Below are 26,894 nucleotides of genomic sequence, written 5' to 3'. Positions count from 1 at the left end.
TTGAGGGTTAGGGACCTTAGATTGTACGCCCCTTGAGGGTTAGGGACCTTAGATTGTACGCCCCTTGAGGGTTAGGGACCTTAGATTGTACGCCCCTTGAGGGTTAGGGACCTTAGATTGTACACCCCTTGAGGGTAAAGCGCTGCATAAATTGATGGCGCTATATAAGTACCTGAAATAAATAAATAAATAAATTTAGTCGGTCTATTTTTTTTACCGTTGGTGGTAACGTCGGCCGACCTAACGACCGATTTTTCATTTTTTTTTTTTTTTTTCGAAAAATCTGCTGATTTTCAACCCGTCTATGGCCGGCATTAGACTGCCACTTAAAAACAATCATTTCGCCTTGTAAATGTTTAGCTTTGTTTCCTGCACAGTGAGTGTATCCCAGGAGAGACACAAGATTTACCCTTGGGGATGCCGTTTTTTTTTTTTTTTTCCTCGCAGTGATGTCAAAGCAAAAGGCACGCCACTGGTGCATTATAAGGGGGGTAATTCAAGTTTGAAAATTGTAGTTTGGAGTTAAAAAAAGAGAAAGACTCTGTTACACTAATTGCTGGTCTCCTAATTAATCATAGCACAATTATATTGTCCGGCATTCTGTTAGTTTCAAGGCACTTGGAGGATTTACAAAGGAATAAAGAATGTAGTTCTCCTAATTGTCCCCTGTAATTGTGACAAATTAGTGGGTTGTTTTAATTGGAGCCCGATATGGAGGTTTCTCTGCGGAGAGACAAATACAGTCCTCTGTCTGAAGTTTATCTATGGAGAGGGTATCAGTAAAGCATAATGTCGTTTTAGCAAATGAACTTAATCCTTCTAATTCTAACATGACAAAAGCATCTATTGTTAAAGGATCAGTCCACCCCAAACGGCATCGCTTTTGGGTGGATTCTGGAAGGGCCGATCAATAAATGGCCTTTTTTTAATATATAAGGGATGGCAATAGTGTCCAACTCCTTAGGAGGCAGGGGCGGACTGACCATTTGGAAACTCGGGCCCTGCCCGAGGGCCCGGGGTCAGTAGGGGGCCCCATGAGATGCCCCTGGTACCTTTTTCATAGGCTTTTTTGAGTTTGGGGAAGGACACAGGGGCCCATGATCCCCTATTGCCCAGGGGCCCCATGAGTTGTCAGTCCGCCCCTGGGTAACATACGTCCAAAAAATTCTTAAACCCTGTGAAAAACACTTTAGAGAAGTCTCACTTTCACCCTTGAATGAAGCATGAATGAATTAAATGCCCTTCTTAGTGTTCATATAATCAAAAATATAAAAAATAAGGTCCATAAATTATTTCTTCGAAAAAACTTGACATGTAAATCCAGTATCTGCCGTCCAAATGAGTAATAAACCAGCCTTTATATATATATCCAAAAGAGGGTACGGATATCGATCTGCTGGGACCTCGCGGGTACCTTCTGATCCCCCAATACTCCTTTCAATACTCTTGCCTCTTTAGTACTCCAATATATCCATTCATAGAGAAAAAGAAGATTTATATAGTGTAGTATGTTCCAGGGGCGGACTGACAACTCATAGGGACCCCGGGCAATAGGGAATTATGGGGCCCCTGTGTCCTCGCCCACACTCAAACCACACCTAAAAAAGCCTATGAAAGGTACTACGGACATCTCATGGGGCCCCCTACTGACCCCGGGCCCTCGGGCAGTGCCCGAGTTCCCCAATGGTCAGTCTGCCCCTGGTATGTTCAAAGATATAATAACTCCACGCTTTATTTGATATGCTTACATAAAACGCCACAAATCTAGCAGAACACCCCTTATGAGGAAGTCAAGGAAGTGTGAAAAGCGTCAAGGGACGTGACGTTGGACGTTGCCCGAGAAACTGGAAGTAGCGGAGCGGCCATTTTAACTGTGGTAATTTTCCAAAATGGTCAGTCCGCCCCTGATATTAACTTGGATAGTCAGACCAATGCTCTCACACACAAGCAGCAATCTGAATCTCCAACAGAAGAAATAATTTATGGACTTTATTTTTGATATTTTTGATTGTTTATATGGACACTAAGAAGGGCATTTAATTAATTGACTATCCAAGTTGCTGTCAGCTCAGGGGATTTTAACTCTTCCCGTAGCACTTATGAACTAAATATACCTACAAGAGCAGCATATTGATTCCTGTATACACATCCTGAACAATAAGAAATACAAAGACTTCACATGGGTTTAATATTATTTCTTGTTTATTTTATTCCTTGTGTGTATATTCAATGTTTCCCAGAACATAAAGCACTACAGAATAGGTTGGCTCTCTATGAAGAGTAATTATAAAAACTTATAATCAAGAAGAAGAACCACCGGTCCACTTTCCAAGAGACTCGATCCACCAAGTGTGGGTGATGTTTAATTTCTATCAAGTCATCCTATGGTTTGGATAATGTGATTGCATGGGGTAGAAGTTGCTTGTTGGTGCTGCAACATATCCAATAATTGTAAGGGGATCAGTAAACCAGCAAGGTTTGCTTGCTTACGTAACAGTCATTTCAAGGAAGTACTTTACTATCTTATTACGTGCTGTCCTAATACCTATAATACTTCCTTATTAAGGCTGTTATCTCACATGGGGCAGGAACTCGATATCATTCTAAAAGTTTAATTTCAATTGCATCCTGTTTGACCTACTGAGTGGAGGTCACCAGCAAAGAGCAGGAAGCATCAAGCTGGAGGATAACATGTGCACTGCAATGCCTAAAGTAAGCCATAGGTGATTAGAATTTCTTCCCATGGTGGAAGGAAAGAAAATTGCTTGGTTGCACATCAACACATTCGGTGATGATGGGTGAATACCTCCAGCAGTGCTATAGTATTTTGCTGGCAATGGATTGATTTGGGTACAACCAGCCTGGTCATAGATGGTTGGAATCTTGGCCGGTCCCTGCTTTACAGGCTAAGATCAGAACCATCTATGGCCTACTTAAGGTAGGCCACACATGATTCAATGAACCAATCCCCCCATCCGCACATTCAATGTGGATAGGGGAGTTACTCCCGTTGAGTTATTGTATTCTGCCGATGGGGAGCCTTCCGTACAATGATTAGTGTGATCGGCTATATCTGGTGGCACTGATCATTCGGAAAAAACCTGACAGGCTGCCTGTAGATAAATAATTCAGTAGATCGACTTATGTACAACCAGATAGCCCATACATGGTTTGAAACGCAGATGGTTCAGCAGGGAATTTTGATCCATGTATGGACGGCTTAAACTGGCCATACACTTATCAAATTTCAGCTAGCATCTAAAGAACTGGTTGAAATTCAAGCAGTGGGTAGGCCTGTTGGCACCCTACCACCCAACATTCATATGAAAATCAAAGGAGCCCAGAGGATAATTCTCTGAGGAACAGTAATTGCAGTCAATCAGTTGCAGTCACTGTTTGGTATTGCCTAACAACCGGAGCTGGAGTTGGCTTTCAGAATACATATGTCCTCAGCTGTAGATTTGTCCATCTGGACTGAATATCAAGGATGGAAGAGTCTGTTAGCTTGTAGACTAAATGAAGGAAAATCTATTTGTGTATGGTAAGCTTCAGTGCCCTAGTAAGGGATTCACTGGACCTCAAGAAGGACTGAGGGGAAGGCCATAAAGGTGGTCCACCGTAAACACTTAAGTGAGAGAGGGGTGGAAAAAGGGCAGGACCTGCAACTTATGATGCTGAGGTAGTTCACTACATGTGGGGGGGAGGCACTTTGTTTTTTTTTGCTAAAGGAATGGGTCCTGGTACTGAATGGCCCCATGTAGTAGAGTCACTCAACCCTACTTCTATGGTCAGTTGGAGAATGAGGTTTTCCAATAAGGGAAGCCTTAGAATGGCAAATGTCTCATACAGCTGGCTCCTGGGCCTGAAAAAAATTGAATATCTTAAATTCTGTAAGGCATAGCAGCAAGGAAACACTTAATTGCCACCGCCATCTCCCCACCCTTCTTTATTTATCTGTTCACCATCATGCCCCATAATAGGCTATTGTTGAATTCCTCCTGGCGTCAGAGACCAGCCACCATTGACTGCCACCACTGGCCTTCTAGACTGGTCCCAGGCCAGTGCTGACATAATGGATGTCAGATATGGCTTCCTTTGGATTAAAGGATGGATTCGGCATCATTAGGACACCCATTCCAAATACAATCCCGAACCAATTCATATCCTCAGGCATCCCTTCTCCCTTTCCATAATGGTGTGGAAACAAATTTCCAGGTAACCATATACATCACAGCCTTTTCATATCTCTGTCCTCAACCAGGACTGATGACTGCAGGGCTTTCAATGTTCAGAGCATTATGGAACTGCTAAATTGGATTAAAAAGGGTAAACAGTAGAAGGTTTTTTTACTTGCATTTGTCTGCAAGAACGCTGGAGATCAAGTTAAACCAATTAAGGAAATGCTGTATTCACTGTCCAGAGTTTAGCTTTAAAGATGAACTAGGGCAGTGGTCGGCAAGCCGCGGCTCGCGAGCCACATGCGGCTCTTTCCACACTTTATTGCGGCTCTTCTGTGTGCCGGGCGCCCGCTCCCCTCCCTCCTCTCGGGCGGCCGCCCCAAAAGTCAGGACTCTGCAGCTAGCCCAGCAATGGGCAAACTACGGCCCGGCGGACCTTTTAATTCGGCCCGCGGAGCATGGCAAACATTGGCTGTCAGGATGTAGGCGGGGCAGCGTGACAAACTCCTCTCCTCTCACAGTCCGCCCTGAAGACCGGAACGGCGCGGGAACACAGCGAGAGGAACGCACGGAGCAAAGGTAAGTGAATTGACACAATATGGGAAATGAATTACTATAGGGGGGATGGATTACTATGGGGGATGAATTACTATGGGGGATAAATTACTATATGGGGGATTAATTACTATGGGGGATGAATTACTATGGGGGATGAATTACTATATGGGGGATGAATTACTATAGGGGGGATGAATTACTATGGGGGATGAATTACTATGGGGGATGAATTACTATATGGGGGATGAATTACTATAGGGGGGATGAATTACTATATGGGGGATTAATTACTATATGGGGGATTAATTACTATGGGGGATGAATTACTATATGGGGGATGAATTACTATGGGGGATTAATTACTATATGGGGGATGAATTACTATGGGGGATGAATTACTATGGGGGATGAATTACTATGGGGGATGAATTACTATATGGGGGATGAATTACTATAGGGGGGATGAATTACTATGGGGGATGAATTACTATGGGGGATGAATTACTATATGGGGGATGAATTACTATAGGGGGGATGAATTACTATATGGGGGATTAATTACTATATGGGGGATTAATTACTATGGGGGATGAATTACTATATGGGGGATGAATTACTATGGGGGATTAATTACTATATGGGGGATGAATTACTATGGGGGATGAATTACTATATGGGGGATTAATTACTATGGGGGATGAATTACTATGGGGGATGAATTACTATATGGGGGATGAATTACTATAGGGGGGATGAATTACTATATGGGGGATGAATTACTATAGGGGGGATGAATTACTATATGGGGGATTAATTACTATATGGGGGATTAATTACTATGGGGGATGAATTACTATATGGGGGATGAATTACTATATGGGGGATTAATTACTATGGGGGATGAATTACTATATGAGGGATGAATTACTGTGGGGGATGCATTACTATATGGGGGATGAATTACTATGGGGGATTAATTACTATATGGGGGATGAATTACTATGGGGGATGAATTACTATATGGGGATGAATTACTATATGGGGGATGAATTACTATATGGGGGATGAATTACTATGGGGGATGAATTACTATATGGGGGATGAATTACTATGGGGGATGAATTACTATATGGGGGATGAATTACTATGGGGGATGAATTACTATATGGGAGATGAATTACTATGGAGGATGAATTACTATATGGGGGATGAATTACTATGGGGGATGAATTACTATATGGGGGATGAATTACTATATGGGGGATGAATTACTATGGGGGATGAATTACTATATGGGGGATGAATTACTATGGGGGATGAATTACTATATGGGGGATGAATTACTATGGGGGATGAATTACTATATGGGGGATGAATTACTATGGGGGATGAATTACTATATGGGGGATGAATTACTATGGGGGATGAATTACTATATGGGGGATGAATTACTATGGGGGATGAATTACTATATGGGGGATGAATTACTATGGGGGATGAATTACTATATGGGGGATGTATTTTCAGTTTTAAAAATGTGGCTCTCAAAATAAATTTCAATCGTGGTTTTGGCGAGATTTGGCTCAGTTGAAAAAAAAGGTTGCCCACCACTGAACTAGGGGAAAAATTAAAAAGCACATATATGATACTGTATATGGTATCTACACTCACCGGCAACTTTATTTGATACACCTTCCTAATACGGGGTTTAACCCCCTTTTGTTTTCAGAACTGCCTTAATTCTCCATGACATGGATTCAACAAGGAGTTGGAAACATTCCTCAGAGATTTTGATGCATATTGACATAAGTTACTGTTGCCTTTCTATCTTCTCAAACCATTCCGCCCATTCTCCTCTGATATCAACAAAACATTTTTCTCTGCACAACTGCCACTAACTGGATATTTTCTCTTTTTTGGACCATTCTTTGTAAACCCTAGAGATGGTTGCGTGTGAAAATCCCAGTAGATCAGCAGTTTTTGAAATACTCAGACCGGCCCATCTGGCACCAACAACCGCGCCACATTGAAAGTCACTTAAATCCCTTTTCTTTCCCATTCTGATGCTTGGTTAGAACTTCAGCAAGTCATCTTCACCACATCTAGAGACCTAAATGCATTGAGTTACTGCCATGTGATTGTAGGATAATTGATCAATGAGAACAACACTCTTCACCAATTAAATCTCTATTGATACAAACCGAATAAGGTAAGCATCAATATTAGTCCAAAAAAAAAAATCAATAAAAAAAAAATCAATAAATAAATGAATACATTAGTGCAAATACTGAAAAATAATCAAACTCATAAATCATGCATATATAAAAGTGACCCAGTGATTATATAAAATCAATACTGGTAAATAAATAATCATAAATCAATCAGTGTCCAAAAATGTCCATAAAAATATATTGTGACAAGTATAGTATATTCAAGAACAACAACTGCCATGTGATTGGTTGATTAGCAATGTGTGTTACCAAGCAATTGAACAGGTGTACCTAATAAAGTGGCCGGTGAACAGGGGCGGACTGACCATTTGGAAACTCAGGCACTGCCTGAGGGCCCGGGGTCAGTAGGGGGCACCATTAGATGCCCCTGGTACCTTTTTCATAGGCTTGTTTGAGTTTGGGCATGGACACAGGGGCCCCATGATCCCCTATTGCCCGGGGGCCCCATGAGTTGTCAGTCTGCCCCTGCCGGTGAATGTATATGGTTGACGCAGCATTTTACATACTGTGCTTTCCCATCAGTCACTGCCGTCAAGGAGCTTACAATTTCAAGGTCCCTATCTCACATGCATGCATGGACACCAGGGACGAACTGACCATTTGGAAACTCGGGCACTGTCCGAGGGCCCGGGGGCAGTAGGGGGCCCCATGAGATGCCCCTGGTACCTTTTACATAAGCTTTTTTGAGTTTGGGCAAGGACACAGGGGCCCCATGATCCCCTATTGCCCGGAGGCCCCATGAGTTGTCAGTCTGCCTCTGATGGACACATATACTGGGACTAATTTTGAGCTGGCAATACACTGATTTTTTTAGTATTTTGGACTGAAAAAAACTAAACAGCTTACCCCATCCTCACTGGACCAGTGTAAAAATATAATAAAACCCATAACTGGAGTTCAGCTTTAAGGTTGCATTCAATCTTGTGTAGTGCATCAACACTTGCAAAATTGTGCCATTTTGCTCACGTTCAGGAAACGCAGAAACAGGGGTGGACTGACAGCTCATGGGGCCCCCGGGCAATAGGGGATCATAGGGCCCCTGTGTCCTTGCCCACACTCAAACCACACCCAAAAAAGCCTATGAAAGGTACCAGGGGCATCTTCTGACCCCAGGCCCTCGGGCAGGGCCCGAGTTCCCAAATGGTCAGTCCGCCCCTGCGCAGAAATCTCATGTTGTGCTTGTGGTGCCATTCATTGATAATGGCCCTCTAAACGTGGCAAGCAAGACGCACAGTTTTAGACATGAATAAATGCATGGCAACACGAGCAACGTTACTTGAGCTTATTTGGCACTTGAAAGGCAGCCTATTGGAATGCATGGACTGCCCTATGCGCAAAGTGGGACATCGCTAAGAAAATGTGCACATGCATGATGCTTGAGGGTAGTTTGACAGAGGGGACTCCTTCACTGTTGGAATACACTGATCAGTGCTGCAGTCGTTTGACTGCAGCGTCGATCGCACAAGTCCTGTTTGAGAGGAATCTATCATTAGAGCGACTCCTCTGAAACAGAAATGGCCATAGATGGACTAAAACTCGCCTGGTCCTTGATGGAATGGTTGATTTTCGATCCGTCTCTGGCCAGCTTTAGATAAAAGACAGTTAACCCGACAGCATATCTTTGGGGTGTGGGGGCAGTGGTGTATTTAGGTTTTGTGCTGCCCTAGGCAACACAAAAAGTGGGTGCCCCCCCCACAGAGAGAGGCTGACACTGACCAACAACACCCCTGCCCACCCCCCACCTGAGAGAGCCTTCCACTAACCCCCCCCCATCCCGGCAGCAGAGAGAAAGACACTCACCTTCACAGCTCTGGACATTCCCAGGAATGAGAATCGGGCTCTGCATACACCATCAAGCAGCCTTCAACCTCTCTCGGATCCCACCTGGTCCCCATGCCGCATGTGTCCCTTCTTCTGTCCTTTCTTCCGAGGGGCGGTGCTGCCCCCTTGAAAAATGCCGCCCTAGGAAAATGCCTTGTTTGCCTTGTGATAAATACGCCCATGTGTGGGGGGCAATTGGAGAACACAGAGGAACAGGGGTGGACTGACAACTCATGGGGCCCCCGGGCAATAGGGTATCATGAAGCCCCCGGGCAATAGGGGATCATGGGGCCCCTGTGTCCTTGCACAAACTCAAAAAAGCCTATGAAAAAGGTACCAGGGGCATCTCATGGGGCCCCCTGCTGACCCTGGGCCCTCGGGCAGTGCACAAGTGTCTGAATGGTCAGTCCGCCCCTGCAGAGGAAACCCATGCAAGCGCAGGGTGCACATGCAAACTCCATGCAGATAATGTTCTGGTTAGGATTCAGAGCCATGTGCTGCATAGCAGGAGAGATGACTTTTACTTGAATGCTTTGCCAAGAAGTGGAAAAATTAAGGATCTACTGGATCAACGGGCAATTGACAGACTGCAGCATATTTATCATTTTGATTTCTTTTTCTATACTTTACAGTTGCACCTGCAATGCTGGATAAAATGACGGTGAGCAGAAAAGAGTCACTAGCACTGTTTTGTCTTTGTTAATGATGAAGGCTTTTGGATATTTTGAAATTGTGGCATTAAGCCCTCCTAACTAAGGTAGACTACAAATCAAAATTGATAATGAAGCCTTGAAATGCATATAGGGATCACAGCCTTGCTTCAGGTTTCCATCCAGGCATTGCTGTAGAGCGCCAGTCCAACCAACTCCTTTATGCCGGTAATCTGATAACCCCTACTTCTGATGCAGGCTCCGTGCTGTCTCCCCCATACAGAAAGCCTCATGTTAAAAAATGTCAGAACTAGAAACTTACTCCCAGCCAACAAACAGATTTAAACCTGCCTTGGAAGTCCAAGCGTGATTGGTGATACCGGAAGCAGAGAGAAAGGATGAGGACTCCCCGTAATCTGCATGGGGGTTGGTTGCAAAAGGAATACAGACATCTTGAATTTGGGAAAATTCAGTGACCCTTCTGACTCACCTTCCACACCTAAACCTGTCCTCTTATATCTACTATATAAAACTTCCCTACCATTAGCACTCAAGCTAGAGCGCAAATTTTGAGCGTTGTCGCACTTCATGTATAGGGTAGCCCATGCACTCCAATGGGCTGCCCTACAAGGGGCAAACGCTGCAAAGTAGCTGAAGTGACTTTTTGAGCTTTGCCCGCTTTGCCATGCATTTTTTCATGTCCAAAACTGTGTGTCTTGCTTGCCATGTTTGGGGGGCCATTAACAATGAATGACACCACTTTTTTCTGCGTTTCGTGATTTTGCAAGTGTTGATGAACTACACAAACGTGACTGCAGCCCCAAAGCTGAATTCCAATTATTAGTTTTTATTACATTGTTACACTGATCCAGCTTCAACATCAGGGGCGGACTGACAACTCATGGGGCCCACGGGCAATAGGGGATCATGGGGCCCCTGTGTCCTTGCACAAACTGAAAAAAGCCTATGAAAAAGGTACCAGGGGCATCTCATGGGGCCCCCTAATGACCCCGGGCCCTCGGGCAGTGCCCGAGTTTCCAAATGGTCAGTCTGCCCCTGTTCAACATATTAGTATACATATTCCATACCTGATGGGCTGCTGTGGAAGCAGAGAATTACAATAGTAGTCAGTCTCCTAGATTGTAAGCTCCCAGGATCAGGCCCTCCTAACCCTCTTGTATTGAACTGTATTGTTGCTGTATTGTCTCCCGTTATATTGTAAAGCGCTGAGCAAACTGTTGGCACTATATAAATCCTGTATAATAATAATATAGTAATAGTCAGTGCTACTGCAGTCAGTGCCAGGACAATGTCATGTAGCACCCAGTAAAAAGATGCCAAACCCCCCCCCCCCCCAAAATGTATGTGCATTATGTGTCATAAAAAATTACCTCCCTCCCCCCCAAAAAAATTAAAGCACTATAGAGGGGCTATAGAGGGCTATAGAATTGCAGTGTCAGGGGCCTACATTAGAGATATCACTGGCTGTCAAACTGCCACTGTGCATTGTTTGCTTACCCGCCCCCTACCCATATTCTTTGCTGGAAGGAGATGGGGGAAGATAAACAAACACTGCACAGTGGCGATCTGGCAGTCCCGATCCAGGAGAGTTGCAGTGGCAGGAGGCAGAGCTGGAGAGGAGAGAGAGTACAACCTGCCCCTCCTCCTGGCTCCCTCCTCCTTTCCAAATCTGGCTTGTCTCCTCCAGTGCTAAGCTGTCAGACATAGTGAAGCTGCCATCACTACTCCTATCAACTAGTAGGTAGGAATTCTCCATGCGGTGCCACCCAACACCTCACATGATACCACCATGCCCAGGGTAGCTGCCCCTCCCGCCCACCACTTGTCCCGGCCCTGACTACAGTGATCGCCGCAGTCTACCAGGTCTTGTGTTGAGCTGCTGCCTTTCTGCCTAACAAGCACAGGGAGTCACTCACCTGTCACATTTGCCATTCACAGAATGCCCTGTATATGTTCATTGAATACAAGGCATTCTCTGATTGGACAAGGTGGAGATTGTGACACCCCGATGCCTCTCCAGCTTGTCCAATCAAAGAATGTTTGTATATATATATATATCAGGGGTGGACTGACAACTCATGGGGCCCCCGGGCAATAGGGGATCATGGGGCCCCTGTGTCCTTGCCCAAACTCAAAAAAGCCTATGAAAAAGGTACCAGGGGCATCTCATGGGGCCCCTACTGACCCTGGGCCCTCGGGCAGTGCCCGAGTTTCTAAATGGTCAGTCCACCCCTGCCTCCTAAGGAGTTGGACACTATTGCCATCCCTTATATATTAAAAAAAGGCCATTTATTGATTGGCCCTTCCAGAATCCACCCAAAAGCGATGCCGTTTGGGGTGGACTGATCCTTTAACAATAGATGCTTTTGTCATGTTAGAATTAGAAGGATTAAGTTCATTTGCTAAAATATATATGCTACATATACTTCAAAAATAAAGCTAAACCCAACTCCTCTACCCTTCCTAGCATTATATTTTTTAAATATTGAACAGGACAGATTGGAAATATTGGCCCTGTACTAGTTTTGCTGTGGATCACAACCACATGCAGCATACTAATGACTTTGCATATAGTGTTTGACAATCAAACATGACAGAAATGTATAAGAATGAACACAATTCGGTGAATAGTGCATTTGTTCCCTACATATTTTGACAATTGCAGCGGATACAAAGTAGTTGCTCAACAATGTACAAAATCCCTGCGTAATGCGTTAACTATCTAATGATGGGACTTTAATGGGTTCAAAAAGCTCTATAAAACCATTTGTACTGCTTCTGATTTCTATGTACAGCACCCTGCCAGCCCACCAGCCGTGATCTGCCTACATGGCACATAGCAGCATACAGACCCATTGATCACATGACCAGGTTCAAAAAAGATATGCAATGAAAACGGGAAAGTTTTATTTAAAAATGATCATCAGTATGTTGATAAGAAGGGAAAGGAGGAAGAAAGGGATGCAAAACACAAGCAGACTAAACTTCAACTATAGATAATTATTAGGGTTGGTATTGTTTCCCACAATTCGTACAGGACTCTTGCTTGTGGCTTAGAAAAAGAGGAAGTGGATACTGACACTTATTCTGCAGAAATTCATCTAAACACAGCTCCTCGGTTGGAAATAGCTATGAAATAAGAGATATTTTCAGAATTTAGAGGAGAAACAGGGCCAGGAGTGCAGACACACTAACTGAGCAGGGCCAAAAAATGTTCAGACAGTGGAGATATAACTGAAGGCCAAAAGTGGTAAAAAACCTGCAGATAGAACCAGGGGTGGACTGACAACCCATGGGGCCCCTGGGCAATAGGGGATCATAGGGCCCCTGTGTCCTTGCCCAAACTCAAAAAAGCCTATGAAAAAGGTACCAGGGGCATCTCATGGGGCCCCCTACTGACCCTGGGCCCTCAATAGGGGATCATGGGCCCCTGTGTCCTTGCCCAAACTCAAAAAAGCCTATGAAAAAGGTACCAGGGGCATCTCATGGGGCCCCCTACTGACCCCGGGCCCTTGGGCAGTGCCCGAGTTTCCAAATGGTCAGTCCGCCCCTGGATAGAACCTATTCCAACCATATGTAAAATTATGGAGTACAAGTCTATGAAGGTTCTCATTTATCCCAGTCATGGTATATAGTAATAATCACATCACTGAACTTGTTCTACAACACCACTCATCCAAGGGTCTATGGAAGCTCCCATTAATTCTAGTCAAGGTACAGTATATAATAATATTTATATCGAACTGGGCTTGTTCTATAGCACTGTAGAGGTTTCACCACCTATCCAAGAGCCTGTGAAGGTTTTCACCAGAAGACACTCACCAAAATTGTATTAAAGCTACAAATGGAAAATATGGTATATACATCTATGAAGGTTCTCATTTATCCCAGTAGTGGTATACAGTAGTAGTCAAATCTACCTGAGCTTGTTCTGTAAGATTGATGAGGTTTCACCACCAATCCAACTGTCTATAAAGGTTCTCCATTATCCTAGTATTGGTGCAGTATATTGTAGTAACAACATCTAACGGGATTTATTCTCAACCACTGAAGAGGTTTCACCACCCATCCAAGAGCCAGTCATGGTATATAGCAGAATTGTCATCTAACTGGGTTTGTTCCATAACACTGAAGAGGTTCCACCACCCATCCAAGAGCCAGTCATGGTATATAGCAGAATTGTCATCTAACTGGGTTTGTTCCATAACACTGAAGAGGTTCCACCACCCATCCAAGAGCCTATGAAGGTTTTCACCAGAAGACCATCACCAAAATGGTATTAAAGCTACAAATGGAAAATATGGTATATACATCTATGAAGGTTTGTATTTATCCCAGTAGTGGTGTACAGTAGTAGTCAAATCTAATTGAGCTTGTTCTGTATCACTGATGAGGTTTCACCATCAATCCAATTGTCTATGAAGGTTCTTCTTTAGCCTGGTATTGGTGCAGTATATTGTAGTAGCAACATCTAACTGGGTTTGTTCTCAACCACTGAAGAGGTTTCACCACCCATCCAAGAGCCTGTGAGGGTTCTTATGTATCCCAGTCATGGTATATAGTAGACGTTTCGTGTAATTGGGTTTGTTTCATAACACTGAAGAGGTTCCACCACCCATCCAAGAGCCTGTGAAGGTTTTCTATATAAGCAACAAATAGAATCTATTCCCACCATATCTAAAATATGGCATATAAGTCTATGAAGGTTATCGTTTATCCCAGCTCTGGTATATAGTAATAGTTACATATAACTGGGCTTGTTGCATAATGCCACACATCCAAAAGTCTATAAAATGTCTCATTATTCCCAGTCATGGTACATAGAAGTAGTCCAATCTAACTGGGCGTGTTCAATAATACTGAAGAGGTTTCAACACTCACCCAAGAGTTTGTGAAGGTTCTTATGGAATAGCTAATGATGGCTAGTAATAGTTTGTTACATTAAATGGACTTGTTTTGTAATCCTGAAGACGTTTCTCCATTTGTCCAAATGGTTTCATCAACTCAGTTGAGCGTTGGAAACATACCTTCAACATTTATACCAGCATAGCCTTAATTACTTAGGTGTTAATTGTGAGGCTTGGAAATGCTATGTAAAAATGGTTAACCCTGAGCATCACTTGGGGTGACCTTTTTACATATAATTCTGGGCCTGAGTAACATTTGGGGTTAATGCCATGGTGGCTGGGTATGTTTTCCCAGGTGAGCAGAGGGGGGTTGGTGAACATCCGTTCATTGATTGTCCCACTATGACGTGATCCTGGAAGCACTGTGATCTGAGCGGATGGCTGTCGGATCCCCTCCAGAGCAGTATCTGTACTCGATTTGATCAGAAGCAAAGCAGAAGAAACATCAAACGTGTGACATAAAAATTTGCAACTGCTAACTTTCTTCAGGCTCTGAGCTTCCAGAAAATATAGAATTTGTTGGGGTTTCCATTCCTAAAATATGCATTCCTAAAATATGCATTTCCATTCCTAAAATATGCATGTACGTTGAAACAAAAAACTACATTTTGTTATTTTTTCCAGGTTGAGTTGGGGGATAAACTAATGATGTTAATCCAATCACCAAGGTGCCATAAGATATATTAAAGTAGATAGTGTTCTGATGCGAACTCAAACTGGGGACCTCAGTGATGCATGGCAGAAGTGTTAAGCATTAAGCCACTGTTCTGGGTTTAGAGGTATTTACTAATGCTTTGTTGCCTATCTATTCAAAGCAGAGTTACAGTGCCTCCTGGTAGTCAGTCCCCCCCCAGCAAGGTATACTCACTGATCCACACTTTGTTGCCTCCTTCCCAGGGGCAGACTGACAACTCATGGGGCCCCCGGGCAATAGGGGATCATGGGGCCCCTGTGTCCTTGCCCAAACTCAAAAATCCTATGAAAAAGGTACCAGGGGCATCTCATGGGGCCCCCTACTGACCCCGGGCCCTCGGGCAGTTCCCGAGTTTCCAAATGGTCAGTCCACCCCTGCTCCTTCCCACTGCAGAAGTCCACCTTGGGTAAGTTCTTGTGTCGGTGTCAAGGTCCTACCTTTTCCCAGAGGTTATGTTACTCCATGTGCTGGCATCCATCTTGGATTTCTGCAGAGCATGGTGGGAATCCTTTATGCCTTCAGGTCTCTGAGGTCCATCCCCCAGAGGGGTGTGGCTGATTACATATAAGCCTGTGGTCCGCACATGCTCTTTGCACTTGTGTCTTGTGGTTGCTATAACTCTGTTCTGACTCTCGTGACTCTCCTGGAATCTGACTCGGCTTGTGACTTGACCATTCCTTGTATTCTCCTTTGATCTGACCCTCCGTTGCTGAACCTGGCCCGTGACCTGTGATTCTCGTCTGCTGTCCTGTACCGTTTTATCCCGTTGTTGTTGACCCGGCCCGCCCGACTACTCTATTGTCCTTTCCACCAGCTACACGCCATTGGCGGCGGCCATTACCGCAACTGGGGTGTCTCGGGGCCACGACCTGGTTCCTGGCTGCGTCAAGTCCATCCCCACCATCAGGGGCCCTGGTGAAGGGCAGCCTGGGACTTAGACTCCGCACCCTGAGGGACTTCGGTCTGTGGGTGGTGGTTGTTGTCAGTCAGTGCATTACATTGTTAATAGGCCTGCCTGTCCATTCCAGCGTTCCTGTCCTGACAGTCGGTTGTTGTGAGCACTTAGCCAGGTGGATGAGGTCACCATCCCTACCACAAGACAGTGGTCGGGCCTGAGTTGGCCGCTCCAGCTTGAGTACTGGCATATGGAGGAGGTCACATGCTCCCCAATACTAAGAAGCCTTTTCCATTAGAGAAAAGGACTGAGAACTCTAAGAGAGAAGGGAAGTGCCTACGAAGTGAGGGTAGTTGAACTGAACAGGCAAAGTGACAGTATCTCTTTAACTTTTAATGACAGGTACACTTTGACAAGTGCATTGCATTACATGTTACTTTAATGCATCATATGTGATTCAGCATTTTTAAAAAGAAGCTGTTTGTAATTCATAGTAACGATGTCAAGAAGGAGGCAAAATTGACAGTAAGCTGGAGGAGAAGGAGTTAGCTGGTAGAACTCAGAATTCATACACTGCGGGAAAAAATTGCCTAAAATAATGAAAGCGAAGTATTTCTCAACTAATAGGAAGTTGAAATTAGCCGTCAAAGCTGCAAACCCAAGAGTAATGAAATATACAGTACATTACATAACACTATGGTACAAATACTTCAGTCAATACCTAGCTAAAGCATGAACTATAATAACCAATGCATATTGGAAAATCCATATAAAGACTTCAATAGGAAACAAACTGGGCAGAAAGACTGGCCAATAAAACCATAAAAAACAATGCAGAGCTGGAGTTTTAGTTTTTCTATGGGTGCTCCACAAACTAAATATTATGTTTCATCCCTCGGGCAGTCCATCAGTGAGATATTCCCATAAGGCTCTCCATGGGCAGGGCTTTTTTTCTCAGAAAATAGGTGCAGGAACTCCCTCTTTCTGAGTCGTCGCTTGTTTCTGCCCCCAACCCATCTCCAAGCACCGTTCCTTGGTTCCACCCTCCCCCCCACAAACATTACCGCCCCTTTGGAGAATACTGAACCAAGTATCAATGCATATGGCATTTATTACTGATAACAAGAAAAACAGTAAAATATATCCCCTGCAGGCAGCAACAATGGATCCCCCCAGCAACAATAGACCCCTCCCTCAACAGAGAATCCCTCCCAGCAACAACTGACCCCCTAGCAACATAAGAGCCACCCCCTGCAACAATAGATCCCCCACCAGCAACAGCAGATCTCCCCCAGCATCAATAGACACCCCACAAAACGAGATTGTCTGCAGCGACAATAGATCCTCCAGCAGCCAGCATCAATGGACCCTGCAGTAAACCCCAGCCCCCCTTGTTATTACATACATTCAAGGCTGGAGGTGCCGGAACTGCATTCCCCCACGTCAGAGGCGTCCCTAGGGTTGGTGTCACCCGGTGCAGTAACACTTGGTGACACCCCCTCCGACAATCCCCGCAGGATGGATCGGATCTGCGGATTGAGCATAATGGATCGGACTCCGATCTATTATGCTCAATCCGCAGATCCGATCCATCCTGTGGGGATCGTCGGCTTTCTTTACAACTTACCTTTTTGTGGAACGGGTCTGGTGTCACCCCGTATAGGTTGCATGCCGACGATCCCTGCAGAAATGCACCTTCCCTTTAAAATCAATGGAAAATGCATCAAAAACATATAAACGTTGCAGCAAAAATGCACCTGTGTTGTATTTTTAGTGGGTTTTTTTGAGTCACATGTCCTGTAAAAAAAAGCAGTAAAAATGCGGTAAAACGCATAAGCGTTTTTGCTACAGATCAGTATGAAAGTAGCCTTAGGTGGAGTCTTGGACTGCAGGATGGCCAGTCAGAAAAATGATGCATACACAGCAGGGGCGGACTGACAACTCATGGGGCCCCCGGGCAATAGGGGATCATGGGGCCCCTGTGTCCTTGTCCACACTCAAAGCACACCCAAAAAAGCCTATAAAAGGTACCAGGGGCATTTCATAGGGCCCCCTACTGACCCTGGGCCTTCGTGCAGTGCCCGAGTCCTCGAATGGTCAGTCCGCCCCTGATACACAGTGACCCCCAACTCTGTACTTCAGAGGGGTATTTGCGACCAAGGTTCATTGCTGCTCAGTTTTGGAAGCCATCTTTCAACCAGCAATCTTTATTCACATTTGATGTCACAGCACCTAATGTGATGGCATAATCCCTCCGTGAGCTATAGATCAAGAATAATATACAGGATTGTGAACATTTTGTGAGTAGGAGAAGAATGTAATATCATTCTCCAGTCACACAGTACAGATGCATCTGGGTTGTTGGACAGCTGAGAGTTATTGGTTTACCGGCCTTGATGTATGGCGACTTAGTCTGGAGATGTTTGGACAATTTGTTAGAAAGCTCACAATGAATAAAGGATGAAAAGAGAAACAAAATCTTCATCACTGTCTTTGTGTATCAGATAGGAGGACAGAACAAGAAGGAAATAAACCAGCCTTACACGGATGGCATGTCAACCAACAAAGCACCCGAAGACCTTCAGGCTTCTTCGATAAGGCCGTGCAAAAAGCAGCCGTCGCGTCCAAACCGCAGTAACCTATAGCAGGCAATACGATCGTATTTATTTATTGCAGGTACTTATGTTACATCGTCAATTGACGCAGCACTTTACATACTATTCATTTCCTTCAGTTCCAAGGAGCTTACAGTCTAAGGTCCCTATGCCACAGAGGCCAAGCTATCAGCATGTCTTTGGAAAATAAACTGTAACAGAACCGGACCCCGACTGCACTTGGGTACGTCTGCTAGGATACCGCTTCCCTGTCCGAACACCGACCACAGACACCACAGCAGACCATACAAGACTACACAACATCTGTCTTGAAGTAAAACCAGGAAATAGACTACTTTATTTTAACACAGATACAAGATATATACATTCAAGGGAACAACCCCCCCCCCCTGCATAATGACACAGGGCGGGGCAATCTACCTTGTATCAAGAGACACACCAGCAGGCAGTCCCATCAGGAGGGCTGCTGGAGACACCCCCCACCAAGCCAATACACAAACACATACATCCCATAATAGTTTGCTCCCAAGCAAGACACACAATTGAACAATGGGATGCAACCTCATGGCATTAAACAATCCACAATCTTCATCACTGTCTTTGTGTATCAGATAGGAGGACAGAACAAGAAGGAAATAAACCAGCCTTACACGGATGGCATGTCAACCAACAAAGCACCCAAAGACCTTCAGGCTTCTTTGATAAGGCTGTGCAAAAAGCAGCCGTCGCATCCAAACCGCAGTAACCTATAGCAGGCAATACAATCGTATTTATTTATTGCAGGTACTTATGTTACATCGTCAATTTACCCAGCACTTTACATACTATTCATTTCCTTCAGTTCCAAGGAGCTTACAGTCTAAGGTCCCTATGCCACAGAGGCCAAGCTATCAGCATGTCTTTGGAAAATAAACTGTAACAGAACCGGACCCCGACTGCACTTGGGTACGTCTGCTAGGATACCGCTTCCCTGTCCGAACACCGACCACAGACACCACAGCAGACCATACAAGACTAGACAACACCAGACATGAAGTAAAACCAGGAAATAGACTACTTTATTTTAACACAGATACAAGATATATACATTCAAGGGAACAACCCCCCTGCATAATGACACAGGGTGGGGCAATCTACCTTGTAACAAGAGACACACCAGCAGGCAGTCCCATCAGGAGGGCTGCTGGAGACACCCCCCACCAAGCCAATACACAAACACATACATCCCATAATAGTTTGCTCCCAAGCAAGACACACAATAGAACAATGGGATGCAACCACATGGCATTAAACAATCCACAACCCCCCACCCCAATATTAGGACAAATCACCCTGTACCCCTAACAGGCACAGGGTGACTTACACATAAGAGGGATATGGAGAGCTGAGACAGGGGTCTCCCCACCTCTCCAAAGTGAGCTGGGTTCCATGGGCCCCCCTCCCAAAGTGTCTCCCATCACATAAACTCACTGGAGTATAGGGGGAACATGCAAACTCCATGCAGATCATGTCCTAGCCAGGACCCCAACTTAGTGCGTCAGTGCTGCAAGGCAGACGTGGTAACCACTGAGCCACTGTGCTGCCAGCTTATTGTACAGGCTGTTTTTAACTGAATGCCATAGATCAGTGGTTCTCAACTCTATTGAGAAACCAATACTGTGCCCCAACATTAGAAAAAATAAAAGTATACCAATACAACTACATATGGAAATTCTGGAAGGCTCTGAATGGGACTGGGTGTCACTGTGGGGGGATAGGAGTTCTGAAGGGGGTTTGGGGGCCCTGCAGCTGACCTGGTGGCTCCATAGGTGATTTTGGAAGGAGCTGGAGCAATTGTAGAGCATGGGGTCTCTGGAGGGGACTTTGGACCTCTCCAGGAGCTTGGTGAGCTTTCCAGGGGCACTGTGGTAGACTGAAGTGTAATGCAGTGAACTCCAATGCACTATGGGGAACTGGAGGCTCTGTAACAATGCAAAGTCTTGTGGGGCACTCTGGGGGCTACCAGGGGTTCTGTGGGCACTGTAGGAGGTTGAGAGTCATAGTGGACCACTATGTGAGTTTGGGTGGCATTATAGGAGCAAGGAGGCACTGTGAGAGGCGAGAGGATCTGCAGGTGGCTGGAGGTTCAGGAGGATGGAGGCCCAGCAATGGCCCTCAGTCTTGTGGTTGAGAAGCACTATTATAAATAACTGCTCAGTGAACATTTCTGTTTGAATTACTAAATAGGTTTGTACATGAATAAAATTAGGATATTTTTAGCCTGATATAAAGACATATATGATGGACTAACAGTAGCCATAACAGCCCAAGCAGCTACTATGGGGCCTGGGGGTGGAAGAGGGATCCATTAGGAGGGCAATTCAAGAGTAAATCAGTGTGTATAGGAAGATAACACATATACAGTCACCAGCCACTTTATTAGGTACACCCAGGGGCGAACTGAACATTTGGAAATTCGGGAACTACACGAGGGCCCGGGGTCAGTAGGGGGCCCCATGAGATGCCCCTGGTACCTTTTTCATAGGCTTTTTTGAGTTTGGGCAAGGACACAGGGGCCCCATGATCCCCGATTGCCTGGGGGCCCCATGAGTTGTCAGTCCGCCCCTGGGTACACCTGTTCAATTGCTTGGTAACACAAATTGCTAATCAGCCAATCACATGGCAGCAACTCAGTGAATTAGGCATCTAGATGTGGTGAAGATGACTTGCTGAAGTTTAATACGAGCATCAGAATTGGGAAGAAAGGGGATTTAAGTGACTTTGAATATGACATGGTTGTTGTGCCAGACGGGCTGGTCTGAGAATGTAAAAAAATACTGATCTACTGCAATTTTCACGCACAACCATCACTAGGGTGTGTAGTCGAAAATGCCTTGTTGATGTCAGAGGACAGAGAATGGGCAGACTTGTTTGAGATGATAGAAAGGCAACAGTAACTCAAATAACCTAGATATGCAGAATACCATCTCTGAATGCACAACACTTCGAACCTTGAAGCAGATGGGCTACAGCAGCAGAAGACCACACCAGGTGCCACTCCTGTCAGCTAAGAACAGGAAACAGAGGCTATAATTGCCACAGGCTCACTAAAATTGGACAATAGAAGATTGAAAAAACATTGCCTGGTCTGATGAGTCTCGATTTCAGCTGAGACATTCAGATGGTGGGGTCAGAATTTGGCATAAACAAAATGAAAGCATGGATCCATCCTGCTTTGTATCAACAGTTCAGGCTTGGTGGTGCCATGGTGTGGGGGAGATTTTCCTGGCACACTTTGGGCCCCTTAGTGCCAATCGATCATCATTTAAATGCCATGGCCTACCTGAGTATTGTTGCTGACCATTTCCATCCCTTTATGACTACAGTGACCCCATTTTATGTCACAAAGTCTCTAAGGAATGTTTCCAACACCTTGTTGAATCCATGCCATGAAGAATAAAGGCAGTTCTGAAGGCAAAAGGGGTCCAACCCGATACTAGCAAGGTGTACCTCATAAACTGGCCAGTGAGTGTACATCACTGTATCATTAAAGCGTACCTAACCCCCCCCCCAAAAAAAACAAAAACAAAAAACAATGTGATGGAGCCAACATTAGTTTTATTGAGCAGAGCAAGGTGTTTAGACTTCACAAGACTATGTTAGGACAAACATTACACCTCTCTTCGCTTCTCCAACTAAACTTCAGGACTAAAATGATTTCTAAAAGTGATGGCACAGGATAAAAGTTTTTGGCTTATCTGCTCTGTGCAACGATATTGCACAGAGCAGTCCCTCACATCCTCTGTGGGCAGTCCCCCGCCAGGGCTGTCCACCATTCTTTCCTTCAGGTGCCTCTTTAGTAAGCTGGGTGCTAAGGGGGCACCCCTGCACACATGCTCCCAAGCCAGGCTGTGTGCATCCATAGGCAGTCACAGTGCCGGGAGACTTCACTGCCATCGGAATACATTTCAGGAAAAACCCGACAGGCTGGTTGTACAGAAGTTGAACAGAATAAGGTGCTCAGTCTTACTGAAGTCCAATTAGTGTGGTGTGATTTCAAAAAAGGGTTGGGGATTTCTTTCCCTGTGTTTCTCACAGGTAGGGCAGCCAATTGAAATGAATGGGCTACTCTACACAGGGGTGTATTTACCACAAGGCAAACAACGCATTTGCCTAGGGCAGCATTTTTCAGGGGGGCAGCACTGTCCCCTGAAAGAAGGAATGGAAGAAGGGACACACGCAGAACGGGAACCAGGTGGGAACTGAGAGAGGCTTCAGGTTGCTTGATGGTGTATGCAAAGACCGACTCTTATTCCCGGAGATGTCCGGAGCTGTGAAGGTGGGTGTCTTATCTCTTGCCGGGGTGGGGTGGGAGATTGCCTGGTGGTAGTGGAAGGCTCTTTCAGGTGGTGGGGGTCTGGGGTGTTGTTGGTAAATGTCCGTGGGGGGGGTGCCAATTTTTGTGTTGCCTAGGGCAGCACGAAACCTAAATACACCACTGACTCTACCCATGCGTAAATATTCAGGAACAGATGTGAACCAGGTCTTAGGTGGGTAGAATACAGTTCCTTTTTAAACATTCACTCCTCCTAAGTGGACAGTTTCTGCCTATTTAGTGAATCAGCCCCAACACATTTCATGAATTGTGATCCCTTGAAATGCGTGGGTTTTTTTTTCTTTTACATCATATTTAAAGACTTTTTCCATAGTTACATTGGCCCAGCATGAATCAATGTAACTAATTATATACTATACCTGTGGGATCCCTCTAGAACCGCCTTTCTCAACCTTTATACCCCAGAGGAAGCCCTAAAATAATTTTCAGGTCTTGGCAACACCTTACTAAAGCGGATTCATTGGCAGACAATGGAAAAAATGGCCCTTATGGGTGATTGGTAGGAAGAATGCAGCCTTGCAGTGGTGGTCAGAATGTGACACTTAACCCCTTGGCGCTGGCGCCTCACTGCCAGGGGCGGACTGACACCTCTCGGGCCCCCGGGCAATAGGGAATCATGGGACCCCTGTGTCCTCGCCCAAACTCAAACCACAACCAAAAAAGCCTATAAACGGTACCAGGGGCATTTCATAGGGCCCCCTACTGACCCCGGGCCCTCGGGCAATGCCCGAATGCTCAAATGGTCAGTCCGCCCCTGCTCCCGGCCCTTTAAGGGTTTTAGAAGTTTAGGGTCATGTGACCGCCATGACACACCGTCACGGCAGTCACATGATCGGGAAAGGTCCCAATTGAAAGAGGAGATCGGGACCTTTCCGTGAGTACCGGACATGTGTGCTGAGAGTGCGCAAGGCGTGCGCTCTCAGCACATGTATTTTTTTTTAATAGAACACAAACCTTCAAAGCCCTGGACTGCCCTTGTAAATCGGTGTCTAGGCCCAGACGCAAGGAGGCCACACATTTGCCTTTGGCCAGCGCCAAGAGGTTAAAGATAGTTACCAAGATCACTGGTGTCATGCTGCTGGCTTGGTTGGATGGGAGACGGGAGTTACAGCTCAGGGAACCCCTAGCAACCTCTGGAGAAACCCTAGAATTCCATGGAGCCCTGGTTAGGAATGACTGCTCCAGAAATTGGAAATCACATTAGTAGACACCACTACTCCTGTGATCTCCACTAGCTTCTGGATCGAGTGCCATGTGACTTTCTGCTGCATTGTGAGCACAGGATGTTGCCTGCTCAGAACGAGAGCCATTCCGAGATCACTTTGCATTTTCTCAGGAAACTCAACGCATCCTCTGGACTAGGTGGAGAGGTGGAGCGGTGACATCACAATCTTCACCTTGCCCAACCAGAGAATGCTTTGTATTCATTGAGAAAACGTGAAGCATTCACTAAATGGTGCCAGTGCCCACCAGCCAACCTCCTGTGTTGACAATGCAGCAGGGTGACTACTCAGCATGGGTCCCAGATGCTAGTGGAGATCACTGGAGTAGGGGTGTCTACCTTAATGATTTCTAGCTTCCAGCTGCATCATCTAGGTATGGTTATACCAGGGGTCTCCAAATGTAAGGGCCAGTTTACTATCCTTCAGACTTTAAGGGGGCTGGACTGTGGCCTTTGAGAGTAGAAAAGGTCCCGATGTCACTGGGGAAAAAAGAATGCCCCATCTTTAGTGTTAGTGGGAGGAATCGTACCCCATCAGTGGTGTCATTAGACTCCATTGATGATGTCATTAGGAGAAATTGTGACCCATCGTTGGCGTCATTGGAAGGAATTGTGCCCCATCATTGGTGTCATATGGAGGAATAATGTTGCATCATTGTGTCAGTAGGGGGAATTATGCCCCATCATTGGTATTGGTGGGCCTCATTGTTGGTGTCATTGGGACAAATTTTGCCCCATCGATGGTGTCACTGGGAGGAAATGTGCCCCATCATTGGTGTCAGTGGGGGGAATTATGCCCCATCATTGGTATCAGTAGATGAAATAGTGCCCCAAGGGCTGGATAAAATCAAGCAAAAGACTGCATCTGGCCCTCAGGCCAGTGCATTATCCAAGATTTATTGTAAGGAGTGAAAGAATAATAAAAACATACTCACAGACAAAGCATGTATCTATAAAGCATAGAAAAATTACAATGGCCACAACGGCAGGCAAGGTGTTCTCACTGTCAGTGCGGTCAAATACTGACGCGTTTCGGGGACAAATCCCTTTCCTCAGAGCTGATGACCAACCTCTGATGCAGATGTGTGATGAATGGAAAGTAGAAGCCTTGCTGTTGGTGCCTCATGGTTGGGATTTGAACCAGCAACCCGAGAACTGCCAGGCAGAAGTGCTAACCATTTAGCCACTGTGCCACCCAGGATTCTTCTTTTATAAAAAAACATATTGAGCTGATTTCATCAGTGTGCTGCTCTTGCACTTCCAATACCCTACAAACACTTACAGGGACACCTTAGGATCCCCCTGCCGTCGGAGAGCTGCCTCCAAAAAATTCAGAAATTGGACTGCCCATCCTCATCCAGTCAAGGGCTCTGGCACTCTTACAATACACATCGATTTGTGGAAACCGGGAACATTTCCAGGGACAAACCTTCAAAGCCCTGGACTGCCCTTGTAAATTGGTGGCAGTTGGCAGCGACATCCTTGCTGCAAGAGGAGCCCACTACCTTGTGACTTTTATTCCTTTTATTATTATTATTTTTTTTTTTTTTGCATTAGTCTGCACCATGTAGCTTTGCACATATTATTTTTCTCGGCACTGTAAAACATTAAGTAAATGCTATTATTGCCTAACAAATGCTACATGGATGATTGCGTCCTCTGTTCTCCGGCATCTCGTCACCGTACCTCGGTGAGTCTTGTGGCTAAAGCGGGCGGCTTGCCCAGAACTGAACAGAATAATTAGGCTAAGAAGAGACAAATTTATCTCTCGGGCTAAGCTCTTTAAAGCAGAACAAGCCTGCTCTTTTCTCTTCTACATACAAGCAGCTCTGGTGAGTAATAACGTGGCGGAAAAAAAAAAAAAAAAAGTAAGAGAGTGAGAAAGCCCCAGATGCAAATGAGGGGCTCAGGCTAAAGCATCGCCCCGTTATTGTGGCTCAGGCTTACACGCTAAAGAAAAGCATGTTCCTTTCACACTGCTGTAATCCTAGAAGTTCACTGGCCTAAAACCCGAACAAGGAGAAGTCTTGTTAGACGAAATTAAGTGAGCCAAGCCATAGAGAGTGCTCACCTGCCGCTCACCTGTGATGGGGCTTTTAGCATCTGTTACCAAAATAATGGGGACAAAAGAATGGTTTATTTGTATGCCTTTCCACCCACCAAATTATCCTTAGTACCTGTAGGCCTGGCTCTGCTGGCCTGAACTAAGCGCCTGGGGAACAGCGTTTAACAAGGAGATCAAGCAGACAAAAAAAAAGGAATAATGCTAGCAAAGTAAACCCAATGAGGCCCCATATACAGCCAGATATTGTGGATCATATAGAACACTGACTGTGATTGAAGTCAATCTTCCCGACGCGTCGTACCTTCAACAGCCCCTGGCTATCAGTGATCGTGAGTAAATATGTCTTTATTTTATTTAAAACAGGAATTTATATATCGCTGGCAAATGGCACGGCACTTTACACACATTCACATCAGTCCTTGGCAGGGGCGGACTGACCGTTCGAGCACTCGGGCACTGCCTGAGGGTTCGGGGTCAGTAGGGGGCCCCATGAGATACCCCTGGTACCTTGACTAGAGCACCAGAGATAGGTCATCCAAATCTCCCCCCCCCCCTTTTTGCTATACTTAAAGGAAAACATGACACCAATTTGGAGTAAAATGGCCAACATGGCCTTTTATTAACAAACATTTTAACACACCAACCATTCCTTATAACAGAAA

Source organism: Staurois parvus, unplaced genomic scaffold, assembly GCF_062004578.1.
Source record: "Staurois parvus isolate SC_StPar_1 unplaced genomic scaffold, SC_StPar_1.0 ptg000290l, whole genome shotgun sequence".
In the NCBI taxonomy this organism is placed as follows: Eukaryota; Metazoa; Chordata; class Amphibia; order Anura; family Ranidae; genus Staurois; species Staurois parvus.
Note: the sequence above shows the minus strand (reverse complement) of the source record.